Here is a 17,174-nt window from a genome sequence, read left to right as displayed (position 1 = left end):
AATGCTTCGTTAATTTTGACATTAAGAACTTCTACCCAACTATTAAAAGAAAGCACTTAATAGATGCAATCAACTTTTCCAACTCTTATTCAAGGTTCACAGAGTTTGAGATAGAGACTATTTTACACACATGCAAATCAGTAATGTTTTACGATAATAATATGTGGAAAAAAACCAACTCCAATGACAACTTCGACGTACCTATGGGATCATTTCACGGCGCCGAAATATGTGACCTTGTAGGTTTATACCTATTACACCATCTGTCTACGATTATAAACATTGAGTCAATTGGACTCTACAGAGATGATGGACTTGCCGTTATCAATCAAACAAATAAGAGTAATATTTGCAAAATAAAAAACAAAATTACAAAAAAACTAGCAGACATAGGATTCGACATTACAATTAGTGCAGGTGAAACCTCCACCAACTTCTTAGACATACATTTAAACCTCCTAACTGATGATTATTGCCCATATGTAAAGCCAAACGCAAAGACCATCTATATTGACAAAGATTCTAACCATCCTAGAACAATTAAGAAAAATATACCAAAAATGATAGAAAATAGAATTTCAAAACTAACAAAAAGCAAAGAATCATTTGATAACGCGAAACAAATCTACCAAAACGCTTTAAGCAAAAGCAATTTCCATCATAAGCTCGAATATAACCCAACAATTAATAACAACAAAGCAAAAAACAGAAAAAGAAAATGTATATTTTACAACCCACCTTTCTGTGAATCAGTGAAAACCAAATTCGGAAACCTCTTTTTAAAACTGCTTGACAAGCACTTCCCACAATCAACAGAATTACACAAAATCTTCAATAGAAGTTCCACCAAGATATCATACTGCTGTTCCCCAAACATTAAAGCACTTATAAGTGGACATAATAAGAAACTGCTAGAAAAACCACAAATAGAACCGAAGCTATGCAACTGCAGAAACAGAGAGCAATGTCCAGTAATGAATAAATGTAAATTAGAAAATGTAATATACGAAGCAATCGTCTCATCTGAGAAAAATAAGAGAATGTCATATATTGGATCCACCCGAAGAGCATTCAAAAACAGATTGTACGAACATAGAGTATCATTTCCAAAACCAAACAAGAAGAAACCCGCCAACTGTACACAACTCGCCAACTACATGTGGAAATTATATGAAAAAGGCGAGAAACCCACTATTGAATGGAAAATTCTCCGACAGACAAAAAGCAGATTTAAACCAAACTTCATGTGCTCGATATGTAACCTTGAAAGACTGTTTATAGCAAATGCTAACCAGAGAAAAATACTTAATAAAAGAAATGAACTAGTCACGCAATGCCCTCATTACCCTAAGGAATACTTTTAGTTTATTTTTAATCGCATTAACTTAGTTTATTTAGTTTATTCCATTCTATTTAATTATATTGTTACTTTGTATTTATGTTTGTATTGTGTAAAGATTTTGTTTTAAAGTTACAACATTCCCGTAAAAAGACCATTTCTGTTTTCTAAAAATCCCCTACAAATCTTAGTATTTACATTTTTTCAAAATCCTAATATATTAAATGCTTAGTAAATAAATAAATTTTCTAAATATATAAAATCTATAGTTAATAAATTATTTAAACTAAACTTACCTATATTTCATTTTAATTTAACTTAACTTTAAAATTTAACTTTTGTAAACCACATATTATTTAAAACTCATATTTCAAATGTAAATATTATTTTCATTTATATATTATGTGTGTATTTTTATTTTCCAATTCATCGCCCTGTATACTTTTGTTTTCAGCTTTTTTTAGCGTCTGATGAACTGCTCTGCAGGGAAACGGCGTAACGCAATAAAAGTTTAACAATAAGTTTATATAGAATATTTCATCTACTTTTAAGCAAATTAGTCCACTCTATTTTTTTTTCTATTTTCTAATTAGAATTTCTTCAAATACTCTTATTTTGTAAAAGTAAGTTTTTCATATAAAATGTTTATTTTAGTGCTAAAATTGAGTAGAAAAGCGTGCTAATTTATTGGTTGCTAAAACAACGCTGTCTTAGACAGGTTTTGTATGACATAAATATATTTTTTTTGATAGACAAATATTTGATGATAAAAAGTTTATTAGAATATAAATTGAAAATGTTATTTTATCATAAATTTAACTTAATAGCTTTATTATGTTATATAAAATTTTTATTCCTGTTGCTTTATCTATTATAACTATTTGATACCAACTAGCTTTAATTATTACTTTGGAAGTGTTAAAAAAATCCATAATGATCGTACGAGGTCTTCAGAAACATATTATTTCCTACCTAAATTCAACAACAAGAGTAGTCACAAAGTGCTAACTTACCAAGGTAGTAAATTATGGACTGAGTTACCATTATGTTTAAAAATCTAAGTCATTTTGGAAAGTTCCAGGATAAACTTAAATATTATTTATTAAATATTGATGATCAAGGTCATAAGTGATCATTGCTACTTGATTAATTACTTTTGTTTAGGGAGTTAATTATAAATGTTTTCTAATCCCTTATATTCAAAAGTTGATTCGTTTGGTTACAATAACAATGGTTCAGTCTAAATTGCATCATTTTCTATCTAGCTATTCTTTAGGTTTAGATTATTTATTAAGATAACTGTTTTGAATTAACTTTAGAATGTTTACAAACTTCTTTTTATATATGTAGAAAATAATGTAATTTAATAAATTTCAACACTTTTCACAGAGCCCACTTGAAGGACTTTTAAGTGATTTATTAAATTTAATAAAAAACAGAACATACGTTTCACAAAAACAAAGGTTGTTTTTAGTCTTCAGCTAGTACGGTTTGAAATAAATAGCACTTTGCTAAATAATGATATAAAAGTTAACCTAAGTAATTATTAAATATTATACAGTGAAAAAATAATCTTTCATCCGAACAAACAACTAAAATTCACAAAACTACATTTAGTGACTTTGAAATACTTTAAAATTTGTTACATTTTAAGAGGAGCTTTTTCATATGTCGACAAGACGATATAAATCAGGGTTTCCCAAACTTTTTTTTTCAAATTGCCCCCTTTGACCAATTAAAAAAGGCTTTTGCCCCCTTCAACAAGACTACCATTTTAAACATCTAAGACCTTTTATTTTTTGCTCTTCATCTGCAACTAAAGAATATCTAGTGTAAGTTTCAAAATTACTAATAAGTATACCTAAATCTTTTTTTTTTGCTATTTATCTGCAACTCAAGAATATCTAGTGTAAGTTTTAAATTCGCCCCTTTACTAATTATTTTCCCCCAACTTACTAAAATCGCCCCCAGGAGCGGTACCATCCACTTAAGGAAACCCTGATATAAATTCAATCCTCTACTTAAACAACCTTCCTTTTTCAACGCACACACAACGACCGTTGATTGTTTTAAGCACGGCTTACAAATATTTTTCTAGTATGTTAATAAAAATTAAGTTTTAGATGTACTTTTTAACAGAGAGTTAAGCATATAATAAATGGTAAGCTCAGAATATTATCTCAAATTAACTTATAATAAACTTATCTAATTTTTTAAGGTTACCTAAAAATATTTTTTTTAAGTTAGCAAATATTATTAGTTTTATTGTTACATTTTTGGGTTTGGAGATGTAAACAAATTTAATAAGAAAATTTAATAGAAGAACATTTTTGTTGTTATTAATTTTTATCATATTAAGTGCATAGTATATAATTCTTCCTGTACTTATTTTCATATTATTATTTATAAAAGTTTAATTGAGTTTTTATTTAAATTTACTCCTTTATAAAAAAATCAAAGTTGTATAACATTTTTGTTTATTCAAATATAAATTTCTTTAAGTATTTCAACCAACTATTGAAAAAAAGTCAAATTTTAGCATAAAATACTGATAATATTCAACGTAAAAATATTTCAACTCATTACAACTTTATCTTCTTTAAAAAAGTTATAAAATATTTTTCATGTCTGCTATTAATATTGTTCATCTTCTTTTTATGATTTAAGTTAAAGTTTAAAAATTTTCTCTACTTCTATGTTTATTCTTTTAAGTTTTAGGCATAGACTGTATTTTTTATCAGATAAGTTTTTGAGTATATTATGAATAAAACTTTCGTAAGTAAACACGTAACTTAGTTAATTTCAGTTTTCTATTCTTTCATTTTATTGATTGCTTTATTTCATATGAATTGAAAGTTTAGATCAAAATTTTTATTTTTTAGCTCGTAAGAAATTGTAAAAGCATGTGGTGTACGACTCGATAACCAAGTGGTTTTTTTGTACATCAGGCCCTTAGACAAAAGATCCTTAGATCGTTCAGAAAGTAATATATAAATTATTCTTTACTGTAATAAATATAACTAATTCAAAAGTTTTAATTTCCGTAAACTTGTTAACAAATTATCTACTCGTTGAAAATTTCAGCAGAGGTAAGTTTTGTGGTAGATTTGAAACGGATTAAAGTGAAGAGCAAAAACAAAAAAAGTTATAGGTAAAATTTACGGGGTTTTTGAAACTTACACTAGATATTTTAAGTATGAAGTAAACAGGAAAAAAGGTCTTAGGTATAATTTACTTGAGACCTTAAACTTACACCAGATATCCTGAGTCTCGGAATAAAGAGCAAATGCTTAAACTACAACTACAGCCCGCAAATATTTTTATTAAAAAATTCCGCCCGCGACCACCAAACTTATGCCGACCCCTTATCTTTTAGCTAGTCTCTCAGTAAATAATGAGATTTTTTTTCTTATTTTGTTCATTATTTTGAAATTTTGTACATCCAAGCAAAATACTATCTAGGTTGTCATACTGAAATATGAGCATCAGAACTTAACTACTTTTAAAATTAAGTTACATATTCTAAGTTAAAACAATATTTTTTTATTTTTATATTCGGTATTCTTTGAATTTACTTAAGTGTAAACTTTGATACGAATATAATTTAAAACAACATAATTTAAACTTTATTACTGAAGCATTGTAATAAAGTTTTATGTACAAAAAATACTTTAATAAAAAGATGCCTGCAAACGGAGCAATTTTTCAAAATATATACCAATACAAATTTGACATTAAGAATAGCGAACGCCGCAGTAAAGACGCAAAACACTTCTATCAATTTCAATGTCTCCCATGCATATCGCACAATAAGCACCAACAATTGACTCGTCAGCTAGAAATCGTTCGAACTGCTGAACTCTCTGAGGGGTCAATCCTCTTTGTTCCTCATCGTCTGTGTCACAATCCTCCTTTTGTTTTAGAAGGGTTTCAGTTGTTATTGTTCTATGCTTTTTCGTTCAATTCAACTTGAAGCAGTCCAAGCTCTTTCATCAACAGTTCAACTTCTTTTTTCCCGTTTTCAAGCTCAATGACTTCTAATACCTGTCGGTGTGATTTAATTTTCGCTTCTAATTGTTCTTTGTCATAAAATTAAACTCTATAGTCTTTTGCATTGATATTTCTGTTATTAATTTTTCCTGCCATTTTTGAAACATATTACCCAGGTCTTTTTTTAATTTAGTGTTGACATTCTGTTTTTATGTTAAAAAGATTTTTTTTATAAATTTTGAAGTTTAAACTGCTACACTAAACAATGATTTACATTTAAGTTGTTCAGATATTGACACAGTTATTTTCAAGCAGTACATTACTTACTTTTTTTAGCTTTTCACTTTTTTATATCAATGTTAATAAAAATAGTATTTGAACACCAAACAAAAACTATAATAAAAAGTTTTAATATTCTTTAAAAACTTAATTAACTTTAAAAAGTTTTTTATGTAAAATAGAAAAGCTATTTAAACAAGACTCTAATTTTAACAAAAGAGGACTTCAGGGCGAAACATAGTTTTTTAAAGCATCTTTTTGAAACAATTTATTAAAGCTCTTCAACCAACTAAAAATATGACATACTTTAAAACCTTGCTTTATAATTATTTATCCGAAACTCATCTTGTTTTAACATTTACACCAGGGTTTCCCAAAGTGGGCGATATCGCCCCCCTGGGGGCGATTTTAGTAATTCGGGGGGCGATAACTAGTAAGGGGGCGAAAAGGGGGCGATTTTAAAATTTTGGTCTGTCATAAGATTTTTACTTTTTTTCTTGCTATTTTACTAATTTTAGCTTGCTATTAATTATTTGACGTGATTGGTGAAACTTAAACAAAAAAGTTAGTAGAAAGTTGTTATTTGTTTATGTAACAAAAAAAAAATCAAGTGCTTATGACTCCTACTTTCAAATAAATATTTCCTTATTTAACAATTACATAGATCATAGACGATTGGAATCCCTCTCACTATTTTATAACCTGACTTATATGTTATTTGGGATCATAAATGGTTTGTAAAAATCTATGTTATTTATTATTAACTATCACCTCATGATATTTCCAGTTTTTTTTTGAAAAGTCACTAAGTTAGACTAAGAAATAAAACTATACAGAGTTTCCAATTTACCTAGAAAATTCTGAAATTTGACAATTTAGGCAAAAAAAAAACTTGGAAAAAATTTGGAATTTTTAACAATTTTAACATATTTTTTAACAATAAGTAGTAAAATTTAGATTTGACACAAATAAGCTATCATATAGATAAAAATATGGATCCCTTCGAGGCAGATACTTTTGAAGTAAACGACTTACAGGAAACCTTCTCAGACTTACAAACTGACCTTAAACTTAAAGTAAATTTTTCCAAAGAACGATATGAAAGCTTTTTGGGCTCAACAAAAAATAAGGCAAAAGTATTCAATCATTTGAGAGGAATTTAGACTGTTGTTTATAGCTTTTCCTTCTAGCTATGTTGTTGAGAAAGCTTTCAGTTCAGTTATCAGCATCTTGAGCAAAAGATCTAATCTAGATATTTATAAAAGAGGTGACTTAAGGCTCTATTTTACTGATTAAGAATCAGATTAGAAAAACTTGCAAGCAGTCATGAACCTTATCCTTCACATTATATTAGACTTAAGTAGCAGACATTATTTTATGAAAGTTTTGTAATTTTATTTGATCTTTTGAAATATTTCTTATTTAGCCCGGTTTGTATTTTATTTAAGTAGTCTTTTTAAAATAACAACTTTATTAAGCTATTTATTCTACAACAGGTTTGCATAATGCCTAATAAATATTAATTACGGTAGACTTCCTCTTGGGTTCGTCTTTTTTACCCAAAAAAAAGTGCAAATTTATATTTTCTTAAATTTAACTTAAGTAAAGTCTATTACTAACTAAATATTTATAAAAAAAATTATATATAATATTTAATAGCTTGTATAGATCTTCTTTTTTTTAATGAAAGCGGAAGTCTACTATATTTATTAAATGGTTTATGTTTAAAAATTGTTAATAGTTTTATTTTGACCTTGTTAATTTTGTAGTTCATATTCGTCGTTTTACATTACAGTAACCTCTCGCTTATTTACGCACATTGTGTCCTCAGAAAAAGTGCGTAAAGATATGAGAGATCGTAAAGATACGAGAGGTACCAAAAATACTTACTATGATGGCTCTTTTTTAATATTGCTTTTAGTTAAAAGCAGAATGAAGACTTTCCCACTATTAACAATGTGTTTACTTTATCTACAAATATAAAAATAAAATATAAAACTATACATAATAAAAAAAAAAGATTTTAATTTATTTAAAATAATAAATGTAGAAAAATTTTACTAATTGTAATAATAATAATAACAATAAATTGATATTTGTGTTAATTGTAAGCTCTATATTTATTAAGTTGAACTGCTACTTTTTGATAGGAAGTTTCATTAGATTTCTTTTTTAGATGTTTATTCATATATAGGGTAAGATTTCTGTATTTTTTATTTGTGTTTTAAACTCTCATTATTTTGTTTAACTTACAATATTTAACACAGTCAGGTTTTTTTAAGTATTTTTATTTAATCTCATATTGTTAACAAAATTTCTGATATACTTAAATATAATTAAATGTTTAACAATTGGACAAGAAACATAAGTTTACAAAGTCTAAATATATAGAGAGGTGTGTTAGCATTAAAATATATATTTTAAATAAAAAATGAACAATATACGTAATTTCTGCAATAACAAATAAATAAAAAAAATTTTTTTTTAATATTCCAAACTCTAAAATGCGTAACTAAACGAGAGTGCGTAACGTCACGAGTGCGTAAAGATCCGAGAGGTGACTGTACACTAAAAGTTTTTATAACATAGTGATTAAAATATTTGTTTGAAAGACCTTTATTTGACAGGTTTTTGTTATTACTTGTTTAATCTGTATATAACTTATATCACTATATAACTATTATCTGATTGTAAAATTTTGGTAACCATTAAAGTTTTTATTTCTAAAAAGAATTTTTTGGTTTTAAAAGAGTATAAATTTGAGGTCTCTATTTGAAATGACTTCTACGTTTTCATTTAAAAGTTTCTTAAACTCAATTTTGTTTTCTAACTTTATTTATTATTGTTAAAAAATTTATTATTATATAAGGAGTTTTAAACTATTAATACAACTATTTTTTGTTTTATCTTAATTCACATATATTAGCAATTAAAACATACTTACTTTATTTTAATACTTCAACACTAGCTTTTAGTTTTTCACTATTTTCCTCTGTTAAATTATTAGAGACTAATAGCTTGAAAAAAAAAATTTAAACAGAATTAAATAAGCCATCAAAAAGACTGCTACAGTTACAAAACAAAATTTTAACCTACTTAAAAGTTTTTTTTTAATTGATTACTTTCTGTTCACAGAATTAACTGTAAAACATTGGATTTTTTTTTGAATTTAAATAAATAAAAAATTGTCAAAATTAAGGTTTAGTTCCCTAAAGATTATTCCAAGTCAAATACTATTTCATAGTGTTGTACTACGAAACAAATAGTTTAAAATTAAATTTTTAACTTTATAATTAACTTGCTTACAATATATCTTAGCATTGAAATTAATAAATTTACTGCATTAACTGAAGCTGTTGATGAAACCACTTTTCATGTGAGATAATCAAACAGTCGGTCAAACTTCCTCAAACTAGATCAGAAATTATTTTTTTAATTTTTATTTTATTATGTGTAAAATAAACTGTTCATTATTTTATAGTTTTTTAATCTCTTGTATAGTTATTTTAAAATATGCCTATTTATAAAATAATTTAAGTATTTTGTGCGGCTTAAATAAGTTACTTAGTATTAACTTCTAAATGTCCGAAATTTGTTATATGTGATATTATTATAATGTCAGGTTTCAGTTAAAATTTCAGATGGGTAACGTAAGGCTCAGATCCAGTCGCAGATCCAGTTGAATTTCGACCCGCTAAGTAAATTGAAAACTACTTGTGCAAAATGAATAAAATTTAGTTTTTTGATACTTAACATTTTGAAATACGCTTTCATTTCGTTTTCAGTTCACAATAGTATTTTCTAGATCACAATAATACTAAATCATTTTATTACAATTTTGCTCGAGTTTTTTAATTTTCTTATTTGTTATTTTTTTAAATCATGCAGCCCGCAATTACCTTTTTTTAACGAGTTTAAACTAGAAAAGATATTTTAGTAAATATGAATTGCTGACTACAATAGTTGTCCACCCCTGACCTAAAAGTTTCATTAGTTTCAAAACAGTTCATATTTAAACAAGATTAATTACAGATTACACAAGGCTTATTAATAATTAAGTATTTTAATACACTTTACTGGGCTTCTAAGAAAATAACTGTAAATTATTTTCTCAAGCCCTGTAAACTACTTTGAACACAAAAGTGCGTGCATAAGAAATACCAGACTAAATTACATTTTGAACACAACTTTTTTTAGCTCAAAAGTTTGTACTCAAAAGAAAAACTACTTTGTAAAATCGTGGGGGGCGATTTTTTTTCAAACTACTGAAAAGGGGGCGATTTAGTAAATGAGTTTGGGAAACCCTGATTTACACTAACCTTGTAAAATTTTATTCTAATCTGAGCATCCATATCTGCTGAACTCGCGATGTATTTGTTTAGGTTACTCGCTGTAAAATTTTTGCGCATTAAAAAATGATTTCTTATTTAGTTGAATTTATTTGTATTGTTTTTTCTATCAGTTTACACTTAGATAATATACATTTTTAAAAAGCTCTAAGCAATATATCTCATTAAAGCAAAAATTAAAATACCAGCTGGAGTTTACTAAAACTAAAAACAAAGTATTTAATTTAACCGAATTACCAAGAGCCTAAAAGTATATTCTAGTTACTAACCTTTTATTTTTCTTTATATTTTAAAATAAGCAGGTATTGGTAGGCGTTGTAAAATAAAGAACTAATCGAAAAAACAGTTTAGTAACCACTGTAAAGAAGCTAATTTTGAAGAGATAAATATAGTTTTGTTAAATATTTTATTTCGTTTATTAGTAGTTTTCTTGTACACATTTATTTAAATAACAATTTAAGTTTATTTGGCTATCAACCCATTATGTGTTGTTAATAACAACATGATTCAAAAAAAGTTAAGCATTTTTGTTGAGACTGTACTTCGGGATTTTCTGACAAAAAAAAATTGAAAACCAAGTTGAAAGTTGTAAAAAGGGCAAAAAACATACTTATGGTTACTAAATGCAGCGTTGCCTCTCTTTGATTTGAAAAAATGCCCTAAATGACTAAAAACTGTCCGGAGTCTTCCTGCGTATTTTTAAAATCCTTTGAAAATTTATAATACTTTAAAGTCAATAAAAATCAAATTCTTAAACAAAGTTGTTTATAAAATATAAAATTTGTAAAAACTAAATATCATTAAAATATAGAAAAAAAAATCTTAAATGTTTGGAAATTCTAAAATTAATTAAATTTTTATTTGAAAAAGAAAGAACTGGCCTGAGTCATCATCAGTTTTTTTATATATGAAACTAGCTTGAGTTGTTCTGAGTGTGTGGCAATACTGTAAATGTCCAGATACTTTGTCACTGTTCTTTTAAACTAAACTTTAAATAGATAAGCATTAAAAGTGTGTTTTTACTTTGTAGTTTCAAATTTAATCTTTGTTTACATCTTTTTTGTTTTAACAAATTAACAGCTAAAATTTATACGAAAAATTTAATTTCTATGAAAGTTATCGAAGTTAATTAAATATAAAGGATGTTAATTATAACAAATTCTTAATCTTGTTTTTTTTAGTTTGAATTTTTGGAAAAATATAAAACAACAAGCTTTTATTCTAATAAAAAACTCTATTTTGTTTTAAAAATTATACCAAAGTTTAATGTTTCTCTTTTTTTCATGAAATAAAAGTACTGAAAAAGGTCGAATTTTGACACCATAAATCCAAATTAAAAATGCCTTGCCTAGTAACCCTTTTTCCCATATGCTGTTTAAATTATCTTTTTGGAATTTGGATTTAATAAGGTGGTGCAAAATGATATATTTTTTTAAATTTAAAGACTTCCTGGATGAAGGTGTTAAAATTCCTGGTAAAAGTCCTAAAAGTCCAAGACAAGTCCTGTAAAAATTCCTTAACAAACGTTAAAAGGAATCCAAGTGGTTTGCGATTCAATAACCGAAAAGTTTTTTCGTGCCCCGGTCCTAGGACCAAATATTTTGAGCGTCGTTTTTTTGTCTTCCAACAAGCTATAATAGTAATGAATACACTTATAAGAATACATTTATTAATAGAATGCAAATTTTTTAAATTGAAATTATTAAAAAATAAATAAAACTAGCTAAAGACATTAAAATTATTTTTAAATAACACTGAAAATGTTTAAACAAAGAGTATATCACTGAAAGCTTTTTCAACGAAAAAACAATCTGTTAAAAATTATGGAATTATAAAACAAAAATACTTGGGATAAAACCAGGTACCACGATAATAGAAATTAAAGGTTTATACATTGAAAAAAAAAACTGTTAGCTTCAATTCAAACATAACTACAAAAAGAGCTAATCAAAGTAGTAATGATTTAGTAGATAAAAGTTGAGTTTTAAATCAAATATTAAAATTTCAATGAACTTTAAGTACTAAAGATAAATATTCTAGAGTAGTATAAAATATAGCACAAATTATGACTATTTAGTGACTTATGGTGAAATACTTTTCTTTAAAAGTTTAAAGTAGTAGCCTGTTTAACTCTTGAACTAATAAAGAAAAAAAAATAAATAACTCACTAAAAAATGTGCTTAAGCAGAAAATTTTACATATGTTAGTAGATTTACTTGTGCATTTTTGGTAAACTTTTAAATAAAAACGTTAATTTCATAACATAAAAACATTACAGTCATTAGCTTCAATTTTTCTTTTGCTCTATATAGCAATCAGCTAAAATAGATTATAAAATAAAAATTAACTGCGATATCAAAATCAAAAGCTATTTTAAAAGAGTCTGTTAGTAAATTGAACCTCTTTATTAAATTTCATAAAGTATTTAATAGAAAATGATAGTAGTGATGGTGAATAAATGAAAGTTAGTCACTGTTTTTGAACTAAAAACAATGATTTTAATTCAAAATGTTTAATGAAAATTACTAAAGCTTTACTACACTTAATAAGTTATATAAATTATATTTATGTAAACCAAACTTTTATTAATTTTTATTATTTGTATGTTGAAATTGGGTTAAGTTAAAGTAAGCTTCCGCACGACTTTCACTACAAAAATAATAAGCTATTTTGTTAATATTTTTATAGATTTTTAATTTTTAGTTCTCTAAAAACTGACCATGTCATTTCAACTACTATAACAAGGTATTTATATAGTGACACTTCAAAATTTTTATTAAGATATTTTTTAGTCAAAGATTGTATATGTTTTTTTAATATTTTTAAGATACTTTAATTTTAATGTTTAAGTTTAATGCAAAAAATCTTAAGTGGCATTTCTACTTTTATAAATGAATATTAAGCAATCCGTAAGATAAGGGGTCAAAAAACTAGTTCCAATGTACCAGACAGTTGTACCTGATAATTTAGTTTTCAAAAATGCTGATTAGCTTTAAAAACTGTCTGAATAAAATTTACTAAACTATGTTGTTTAAAGCTTCGTCATTTTACAATCAAAAAACGGCTTCAACTCTATTGCTAGAAAATTTTTAATAACATTGTTTAGTTTATTTCATTTAGGCAGTTTGCTTTAAAGCTAAAGATTTTGAAAGAATATAAAAAAAAACAATTAAAACTAAAAAAAACTTATTTAAGAAAAAAAAAGTGAACATAAATTAAAACTACAATTTTAGATAATTTTTTATATAAAATCTATAGTAATATCTTTAAACTGTCATTAGTTACAGTTAGTTGATAACATGTTGTTAGATTTGTAGTTATTATCTCATATGTTATAAAACTATATAAAGTAGTGTGCTCAATATAAAGAGCTTGATTATTAAATAAAATATTTTTTTAACAATTGTCAACTCAAGCTTACGCCATTTTACCTAGAAAGATCTTCAAAGCTTTTTTAAGTTAAAATAAAATAAATGGTTATTATTTCTCAATTCAGTATGTTAGTTGTTATATTACTGCCAGAATCAGCTGAAGAAAATAAACAAAAAATGTAAACATGATAATAAATAACAGTAGACACTTAATTTATTCTCTAAATATTTGAATAACATTGTTTAGTTTTTTTCATTTAGACAGTTTGCTTTAAAGCTAAAGATAAAAATTTTGAAGGATTATAAAGAAAATAATTAAAACTAAAAAAAAATTATTTAAGAAAAAAAAAATGTGAATAAAAATTAAAACTACAACTTTAGAGATTTTTTTTATAAATTCTATAGTTATACTCTTAAACTGTCATTAGTTACAGTTAGTTAATAAATTTTGTTAAATTTGTAGTTATTATTTCATATGTGATAAAACTATATGAAGTAGAGTGCTCAATATAAAGAGCTTGATTATTAAATGAAATATTTTTTTAACAATTGTCAACTCAAGCTTACGCCATTTCACCTAGAAGGATCTTCAAAGCTTTTTTAAGTGACAATAAAATAAATGGTTATTATTTCTCAATTCAGTATGTTAGTTGTTATATTACTGCCAGAGTCAGCCGACGAAAATAAACAAAAAATGTAAACACGATAATAAATAACAGTAGACACTTAACTTATTCTCTAAAGCCTAAATTTTTGAATCTACTATAGAAAGTAACTTTCTATTCAACAAGTAAATTATGCGCTACCCCATTTTTAAAAGCCTAAATAACTCCCTGATTTATAATCTTTTCTAACTAGCTTATAAGCCCTGCATTAACAGAGTACAGTTTTAGGTATGTTGTATATGTTGAACTGTTGACAGTTCTACAATATATCTTTGATAATTTTTTAAATGTTATGAATCTGATATTTTTTTTAATTACAAATTATCTAGTGTTAAAAAATCCTAATTCCGCCCAAGTGAGGTAAAATTTTAGAAACACCTTAACTTCATCTCTACAAAATTTTATTTTTATTAATATTAAAATATTAATTAATAATACTTAAATAAGGTTGATCAAACATTTTTAGTCTTATTTTGATTTTAAAACTATAAACAGTAAAAAAGTTTCAAGTAATCCAGCTACAACTATAATCGTTTTATAAAATTTCCATATAAGTTAAAATATAATTTTTTATATCAAATATAACCATACCAAGTCAGTTTCTTTACTATACTAGTTAAATTACACGTTTTATATCTCTAAAATATTATAATTTGTTTTTGTTTTAATAATTTTTATAATTACTGTAGTATATAATTATTTTTAGTAGTTTTCAAGAAATTTTATATTATTGTCTATTGAACGATAAAAAAAGCGCTCAAAAAGTTTGGTCTAAGGACCTAGTGTACAAAGAAACCTTTTGGTTATCGAGTCGTACACCACAAGCTTATAAAGTTTCGTACGAGCTATTAGACATATTTTTTTATTATTTAAATATCTAAATCTTTAGTAATAAAACAATCAGTTAAACAAAAAAAAAATGAAAGAACATAAAACTAAACGAAAATTAACTGAATTTTGTTCTAAAAAATGTACTATGAATCTTGTTTAGTAACATAAGAACTAAAAAATATATATTACTTTAAACTAACTTTTAAAAGAAGATATAATACACTAATAACAAACGTGTGAATACTTGAATCATAGGTTACAACTTTTTTAAAGAAAGTAAAATGTAATACGCTGAAATATTTTTACGAAATGTTTTTATAAGTATTTTGTCTTAAAATAGTAATTTTTATTCTTTTAAATATTTTAACTTGAACAGTAAAAATATTTTTATATTTGAATACTTAAATTAAATATTGTAAAAAAAAATCAAGAATTTTAAAGAAATTATTATAACAATAACTGAACTTAACTTTTATAAATGAAAATATTAAGATAAGTACTGTAAAAATTATGCTTTTAATAAGAGAAAAAAGAAAAAAAAAACAATAATGATATTAACAACAACAAATTTCCTTCTATTTTATAATATACTTTTTTTTTTGAATACTTTTTCAAGTCTAAACTGTGACAATAGAAAGCAAGCAACATTTGCAAACATAAAAAAGAAGATTTTTTTTTTGATTTCCTCAAAAAAAAAGAGATTTTTTAATTTAAGTTTGGTTAAAACAGTTATCTTAGCTTACTATTTAGTTTATTTATTTTCTGCTAAAGTAAAATCATCTATAACTATTTTGTACATTTGCATGCTAAAAATAAAGTTTATAAGCATATGAAAAAAAAGTTTGTAAGTATTCTGAACTCACTAAAAAGTAGCAATCTTAAAGAATAATCTTAAAAAATAACTAGATAGAAAATGCTAAGGCCTAAACTAAACCAATATTACTCTAACCAAACCAATCAACTTTCTAACAAAAAAATAAAAAAATATGAATATTAAATGACAAATGCTATTAACTCCTTAAACAAAAGTAAATAGACGAGTAGAAATAATCTCTAATGACCTTGAGATCACTATTTAAAAGATAACTTTTAAGTTCACCCTGGAACTTTCTAAAATGACTTATATTTTTTAAACATAATGGTAGCTTAATCCATAACTTACTTCCTTGGTAGGATAGCGATTTATGACCTGTTTTGCTGTTGAATTTAGGTAGGAAAAAAGAAGACCGTATTTGTTTCTGAAGACCTTGTATGATAATTATGGACATTTTTTACACTTTTATAAAAATTTTAAACTTATCTGGTAACAAGTTATTGTTAAACTTAAACAGACTTATTTCATTAGATATAGACTTTTAACATCTAGTACTTTTTTCTGAGTTTTTAACTCTTTTACACTATCATCATACTTCTTATAATGTAGGCATCTATGTGCTCTGTTAATGAGAACATTGATATCATTTATACATTTTTTATTTGCTATTCCCCAGCACAACAAGCCATATCTAACATTGCTCATAAAAAAAGAATAAAAGACTACATATGATTCTTTTTATTTAAGAAGTGTCTAATTTTATCAAGTTTAATAAATTTTATCGAGTTGAATATAAAGAATTTGTTTAATTACTCAAGTGTATTTAAAGCTATTTAAAAAAAATCATGTCCACATTTGAAATAGAAAACACAAAATATAAACTTAAATAAGGTTTATAAATAATAAAAGTTTAAAAAAATTCAAAAATAATATACTCACTTCAGGTTTAGCTACTAATTTTCTAAGTGAGAGTTATAGCTATTAAAGTTGTAGTTGATAAAAATAAGTTGTTCTGATTGTACACTTATTAGACTGATTTGATATAAATAAATTGGACATTTGAATTTTCTGAGATTGAACATTTTAAGTCCTTCTTAACACATAAAGTGTAACTTTTGTACAGCAGTCGAATTTTTCAACCGGATTCGGATCCATTTAATTTAAATTATTTAAAACTTTTAATGTTAGATTTAGCTTAATTTTTTATTGGTTTATTACATAACTAAAATAAGAAAATTTTATAGTCGACAAGCTAGGTTTACTAGAAATGCCTTTAGCTGGTCGGACATATAAAAAAAGTAAATCTAGGTGTAAAACGTAACTTTAGAAAACAGTAAAATAATTATTCATTTAATACTTTACTCGCAATACTAAATAAAAACATTCATCTGATAAGCATTACTGGTATGGAAAATCTAACTAAAAGCACATTCATAGAGAGTGTTTGTTATTTAAATGCTTAGTGTTAGCTGCATGGTTTCCGAAAGTAGCTTATACATTGAAATTTTGTTCTAAAATCTGCTTTGCTTCACAATA

The sequence above is a fragment of the Thalia democratica genome, chromosome 1 (genome assembly GCF_965202585.1).
Source record: "Thalia democratica chromosome 1, ktThaDemo2.hap1.1, whole genome shotgun sequence".
Lineage (NCBI taxonomy): Eukaryota > Metazoa > Chordata > Thaliacea > Salpida > Salpidae > Thalia > Thalia democratica.
Note: the sequence above shows the minus strand (reverse complement) of the source record.